This window comes from Salmo salar, chromosome 05, assembly GCF_965601325.2.
Source record: "Salmo salar chromosome 05, fSalSal1, whole genome shotgun sequence".
Taxonomy (NCBI): Eukaryota; Metazoa; Chordata; class Actinopteri; order Salmoniformes; family Salmonidae; genus Salmo; species Salmo salar.
In genome coordinates, this window is record NC_138295.1 from 64,147,677 (window position 1) to 64,154,198 (window position 6,522).

General features: G+C 41.4%; 1 protein-coding gene across 2 annotated transcripts in view; it reads right to left on the reverse strand.

Moving 5' to 3' along the window:
• LOC106605415 (growth factor receptor-bound protein 10) overlaps window positions 1-1,603 on the reverse strand; it is an 82,968-nt gene extending 81,365 nt beyond the window's left edge. For both annotated transcript variants that reach the window (XM_014201041.3, XM_014201040.3), the window contains exon 1: window positions 1,420-1,603. The gene's annotated coding sequence lies outside the window, so the exon portion shown is untranslated. The remainder of the gene's footprint in view (window positions 1-1,419) is intronic.
• Window positions 1,604-6,522: the final 4,919 nt, after the last annotated feature.

Genomic DNA, 6,522 nt, shown 5'->3' on the forward strand with positions numbered 1-6,522 from the left:
ATGTCGGTCTCTTACAGAGCATGGACTTGAAATAGCTAGATTGTATCAGAGGGTGTGAATTTAAAACTAGTTGGTGACACCTTATACTGGTAACAATTTCCATTAAGTTGCTGTTATACTGGTGTAGTGACGCTGTAATTGCACATGTAGTAATAATTTTGTATTAACATGTTACATAGTAGGCCTACACTAGTAATGGCATTTTAAGTGTATAGTAAAGATGTAGTTTAGTGGAAGGGGATAGGGACTGTTCCCTAAACGTACTATGCCATTATGATCAATCTATATATTCTTATGGTTCTAACCAACTACATTTCTTAGATGAGCTGTACAGTACACTGCTGGGCAATTCTGCTGAATCAGCATCAAGTCAAACAAATCTGTTGTTTTTGGATTACTAATACGATCACATATCACATCTACAGCATAACATTCGTTTTATTTGATAAAATCCTTGCCAAAATCCATCCCTGATGTCCCACCCAGTTAGATTTCAAATACTTAGCCTCTGAATAAGCCAACTATATGTATACTGTATATATTCGCTGCTCGTTTTGAAAGGGGTGGTAGAAGCCAACCACCATCCATGGTTCAGTACACGAGTAGCTAGATGCCTGGAAAAACGCCTTTCACCCCACCCCCAAAGAAACATGAAGCCATGGGATAAGACTGACCGGACCGGTGAAAAGGGTAGGGCGGATAGGCTACTGAGGGTAGGACAGGCAGGGACTTCACCAGGGGCTGCGCCTGGCTGGTAGTTGGATAGTAAGCAGTTATGCAATATCTGTAAACAGTTTACGATAAGCTTGAAATGGGCATGGTCTAATTGACTCAGCAACCAAAAACACATTTCTTAATGAACCAGAAAATCAATAGTTTAAAAAAAAATCTAAGTTAGCTGGCTAACTCATTGATACCCCGCTGGATTGGTACTTTTACCAACCTAACTATAGTAGTTTAGTAAGCTTTAGTTGCCCCAATACAGAATATCATGCTTCTCCCAACCTCGTCCCTACACGAACACTGTTTATCTGCCTGCATGCAGTCCCGACAGCGTTGGGTAGACATGTGGCTATATTCGGCTCTGGCTATTTAGTAACTGTCACATTTGTGATTAACAATGTTAACCTACAACGGTAACCTGTTTTAGACAACAAATTACACTGATTTGCAAAACAAGTTCTAACAGCTATTCACATCCAAACCCCCCTCACGCTTTCGAGAAAGACAGAGCCTCACGCTACAAGCCACGCTGCGCTGTGTTCTTCTCACCCGACGGCAGTTTACATCCAGAGGCACTAGCTAGCTAGCTACACTAAACTTTGCTTGCTGTGTTCTAGAAAGTCAAGAAAGATGCATACAATTACACCATATTTCAAATAACACAAGACTCCCTTGATCTTTGAATAATACACTCACCTTATTGACAGGTCTCTGTAGAATTGCAAAAACTAGAGCAATCAAACAGCCTTGCACTTGGGATGGGAAGACACTTAACTTGAAAATAGTAGCTCGCGCAACAGCTTTGCTTTTGTTGCTCAGAACGCTCCAGTGGTCAACATTCCCGATGAGGACAAGCAGCTAACAGTTTATTTCTCAGCTGACTCCTCAACACACACGAAACAACTCCTCCCTCCCCTCTCGGCTGACTCCGCCCACATCGCCTCATGTCTCTGGGTTCTAGAGGAATATTCAGTAGACTCATCAGCTGAACAGAGAGAGAGAGAGAGAGAGAAGTGAAGAACAAACACCATTGTAAATGCGACTTAACTTGCATCTCGTCACAACACTGTATATAGACATAATATGACATTTGAAATGTCTTTATTCTTTTGGAACTTTTGTGAGTGTAATGTTTACTGTTCATTTTTTGTTTATTTCACTTTTATCTATTTCACTTGCTTTGGCAATGTATACATATGTTTCCCATGCCAATAAAGCCACTTGAGAGAGAGATAGCATTTTATTTTATTTATTAAGATCCCCATTAGCCGACGCCAATGGTGACAGCTAGTCTTACTAGTGTACGACAACAAAAAATACATTATAGATAAAATACTTTACAGTTGACATACATTTTCAAACATTAACATGGAGTGTGTGTGTGCAGGGGGGGAGAAACATGCTGAGAAGTCCTGTCTGCAGACATAGCACACTGCTGCAAAAATAGACACTTCTATACACAGCAAACATTTCCCAAATCACTAGATACAGCCCCCATGCTCGTTCCCATGTAAATCAGGCACTGGGGTCTCAGGTCTCAGCCTGAAGTAAGCATGTGGGTGCTAAGAAGTGGAGTGGGGACCCTGGAAAGTTCACAGTATTGCTCAGGTTTTATTTCAGTTCCAGCCCTTTGGCCTAACCTTATTTCAGTCCATTGTGTCACTATTTTATAGCTTTTCACACTGTAATTCTATATGATACTTACATAGTGGTCCTGTATGGCTCAGTTGGTAGAGTGTGGCACTTGCACCACTAGGGTTGTGGGTTTGATTCCCTGGACCACACATATGTAAAAATGTATGCACGCATAACTGTAAGTCTCTTTGGATAAAAGCGTCTGCTAAATAGCATATATTATTATTACATCAAGCTACTATAAATCAATGAGTCGGAAGTAAGCATACACCATACAATTAATTACATATAACATTTTGGGGTACACTACAAAATGTACAGTTGTTGTTTTTCAATTTCATAATCTCCTATTGGCCCTGTTGCATAAAAGTCTAATCAAGAGTTCAATGCTCTGGAGTTACCTTTCCCTACTCCTATGCAGTGTTTTGGTATTTTCCCCCTCCAAGGACTGTGTGGCAATAGGCTTACGGGGGTTACATGCCCTGCACTAACCTTGGTGGTGAGTATATTTTCCTTCATATAATTGTGCAAATGTAGCCATTGTGTTATTAATATGCCACAGTATGTGATTTATCAATCTGATTATTCTAGTAAGACACCTACAATATGATTTACTCCATGAACTCAACCATGGGCAATAATTCAAAGAGTCCGTAGTGCAAAAGGTTGTAAGTCTTGAACTTTCCTCAGCTGAGCCTGCCTAATGACAGGGTAGGGAAGACAGAGGACCCGTCCTGGACCTGCAGTATCTGGGTGAAGAGAACAACGGTGGTTCCATACTGCGTGACCCTGCCAAACACGCCACAATATAAAAGGGCATTGTACACAGACACAACATCACACCTTGGATCAGATCTCCTCCCTGTAACATTATTCATGCATTAGGCCCATGTGACCATAGCCTCTGTCACAGCCTTTCACTTTGGCCAATCTTGGGAGCCGAGGCTAACGTGAACATGGTTGCATTGAAAAGCTGTTTTTGCTCTTCCCACGTTTTTCATTACAATGATGTTCAGGCATTTCGCTGCAACTTTTATACCTGATGAAACTGTGTACGTGACAAATAAAATGTGATATTGCAGGAATCTATCTTACTTACAAAAGTAACACATGGAAATGGTGTTAAGACACAAAAAAGTATTGATAGCTATCATCCTTCTCAACCATGAATGCGGTGAGTTAACCACTACCTTCTTCTATGCTGTGTCATGAGCTGCCAGTAAGTCTTGATTTAGAAAGAGATTTGTTTTTCTGCATTAACGGTTGTGGCGGCGGTTGGCTTGGAACCAACCAAACACTCTGTCTTGCTGCAGTTAGTTTCATAAGACAGAGAATGGCCACAAATGAGCAGGAATTCTGACCGACAGAGGGCCTGTGGGCCAGCAAGTATTTACAGACCTACAGTGTGGAGAGGATTACCCTCTCTGTCACTGTCCCAAATGACACCCTATTCCCTTTATAGAGCATTACTTTTAACCAGGGCCCATAGGGTAGTAGTTCACTATACAGGGAATAGGGAGCCATTTGGGACACATACTTTCTCTGTATATGGTGAAATCTGGTCGCATGGCAGACAACAGACACATACCCAGAAACCCAATCCCCAGATCACTTACTTTTTGAGGGCCTGCCCGGCCTTTGAGAGAGGCAGATCAGGCAAAGCAGAGCAGGGAGCCTGTGAAGCTGAAGTGAAGGGACATTGCTCCCACTGCCAGTCTCAGTTCTCTCACTAACCCCTTCCCCTTGGCCCTAACTGGGTAGATCTGTAAGATGGAATCAATACAGTGTAATAAAATCACCACTACCCTGCTTATACCGATCCAGACCGTTCAGATCTGCAAACGCTGAAATGTTAGGGCCCAGGAGGCCATCTATAGGATTTTTGGGGAAACCTAAACCAGTATGGTCAGGGAATACAGTTTAAGTAAAGTTATATGTCAGTTATGACCACATGATGAGTCATGGTTCAGAGTAGCTTGGAATAGTTGGGAGAGCTCTGATGTGGCAATCCTCTCAAAACAACATGTAAGCCTGGTGGCATCATAAGATAGAGGTCTGTTTGGCTTCCAGATTTCATAAGGACAACAATAACCACAGCCAACAACTAAATGAGAAACACATCTACTGCATGTTAGATTAACTGCTCCATGACTCAAGAACTTGCTACACTACCAAATTATCAATACATAAGATTTTACCCTGCAGTTATAAGCTCATTGTTACATTGCACTTACACTGTATTTAGGATTAGGGTGAGGGATATGGTTAGGATTAGGGTTGCAAAGGGTTGGAAACTTTCCGGTAGATTTCCAGAATTTTTCCAGAATTTTTTCATGGGAAGTTAAGCCCTGGAATTTGTGGAATTTTACTTAAATTCATAAAAAAAGATAGCTTATAACTGTCATAAGCTTCGTCTTCTGATGAGGAGAAATCATCTGACCAATACGCAGCGTGGTAAGTGTCCATACTTATACTTTTATTTTTAAACGTGAACACTAAACAAAACAAGAAAACGAACGACAGTCCTGTAAGGCTACACAGCTATACAAAGAAACAGCCACCCACAAACACAAGCGAAAATAAACCCACTTAGATATGGCCTCCAATTAGAAGCAACGACAACCAGCTGCTTCTAATTGGAGGTCGTTCCCAAAACTAACATAGAAATAGACAAACTAGAAAACCCACACAGAAATAGAAAACATAGAACATAAACCAAAAACCCCGAAACACACAAAACAAACACACCCCTGCCACGTCCTGACCAACTACAATAACAAAATGACCCCTTACTGGTCAGGACGTGACAATAACAGTAAACCTTTTTTTTGTGGGATACACAAGGCAATTCTAGGACTTGTGGCATGTTTTGGTTAAACTATCCCCAATTCAATGGAATTGCAAACCTCTGCATGCACAGTGCATTCTTCCATCACATGTACAGATGATTCTCAAGATCTTTCACCCTAATGAGATGCTATTGAGCCCACAGAGGGCCTGTGCATGCTGCTCATGCATTGAATCTGCTCCTCAAGGACACCATGGCACTGAAAACAATGGATACACTCTACAAGAGAGCCAAGGAAATGGTTAGGTATGTGAAGGGTCATCAAGTTATAGCAGCAATCTACCTCACCAAGCAAAGTGAGAAGAATAAGAGCACCACATTGAAGCTGCCCAGCAACACCCATTTGGGTGGTGTTGTCATCACGTTTGACAATCTCCTGGAGGGGAAGGAGTCTCTCCAAGAAATGGCCATATCACAGTCTGCCGATATGGACAGCCCCATCAAGTGGATCCTCCTGGATGATGTATTTTGGGAGAGAGTGGTAAGCAGCCTGAAACTCCTGAAACCTATAGCAGAAGCCATTGCACGGATTGAGGGAGACAATCACATCCTGTCTGATGTTCAAACTCTGCTTGCAGATGTAAGAGAAGAAATCCGTACTGCCCTGGCCACTTCACTGTTGCTCCAAGCAGAGGAAACTGCAGTTCTGAAATACATCAAAAAGCGTGAAGCCCATACACGCCGCAGCATACATGTTGGACCCCAAGTAGGCAAGAGCATCCTATCTGGTGCAGAGATCAACAAGGCCTATGGTGTCATCACTACCGTGTCTCTGGACATTGAGGAGGTTACGGGAGAATACATGGAAGCCTGAGAGGAAGACAACCAAAGCTTTAGTTTGTAGACTAACATTTTACAGATGTATGTTGAAAACGTTTTTGGGAGATGCGATGGCTCATTGGGGATCATTCAATATTCCCTTTTGTTGTTCAGTGAAATCATCCCATGTGAAGAGTCAACTCACTTAATTAAAGTTCAATTCATAACAAAATAGTTTTTTTTATTTCTATTGGAAGGATTTAGTCATTTGCAATTATGTATACTTATGAAAAGGTAAAAGGTTTATGTTCCTGTCTCCATATGATATGGTAAATATATCCAATGCAAAAAGCATCTACATTTAAATGGTATTAATATTAATTTGCATATATTTCCGTTAATTCCCATATATTCCTGTTAATTCCCACAGAAAGTTTCCACCTCTGAATATTCCCCAAAATGTGCAACCCTAGTTAGGATTAGGGTTATTGCAAGTAGTTACACTGTACTTACATTATAGCTACAGTGTAATTTAAAGTGCACATCCAGACAGTATT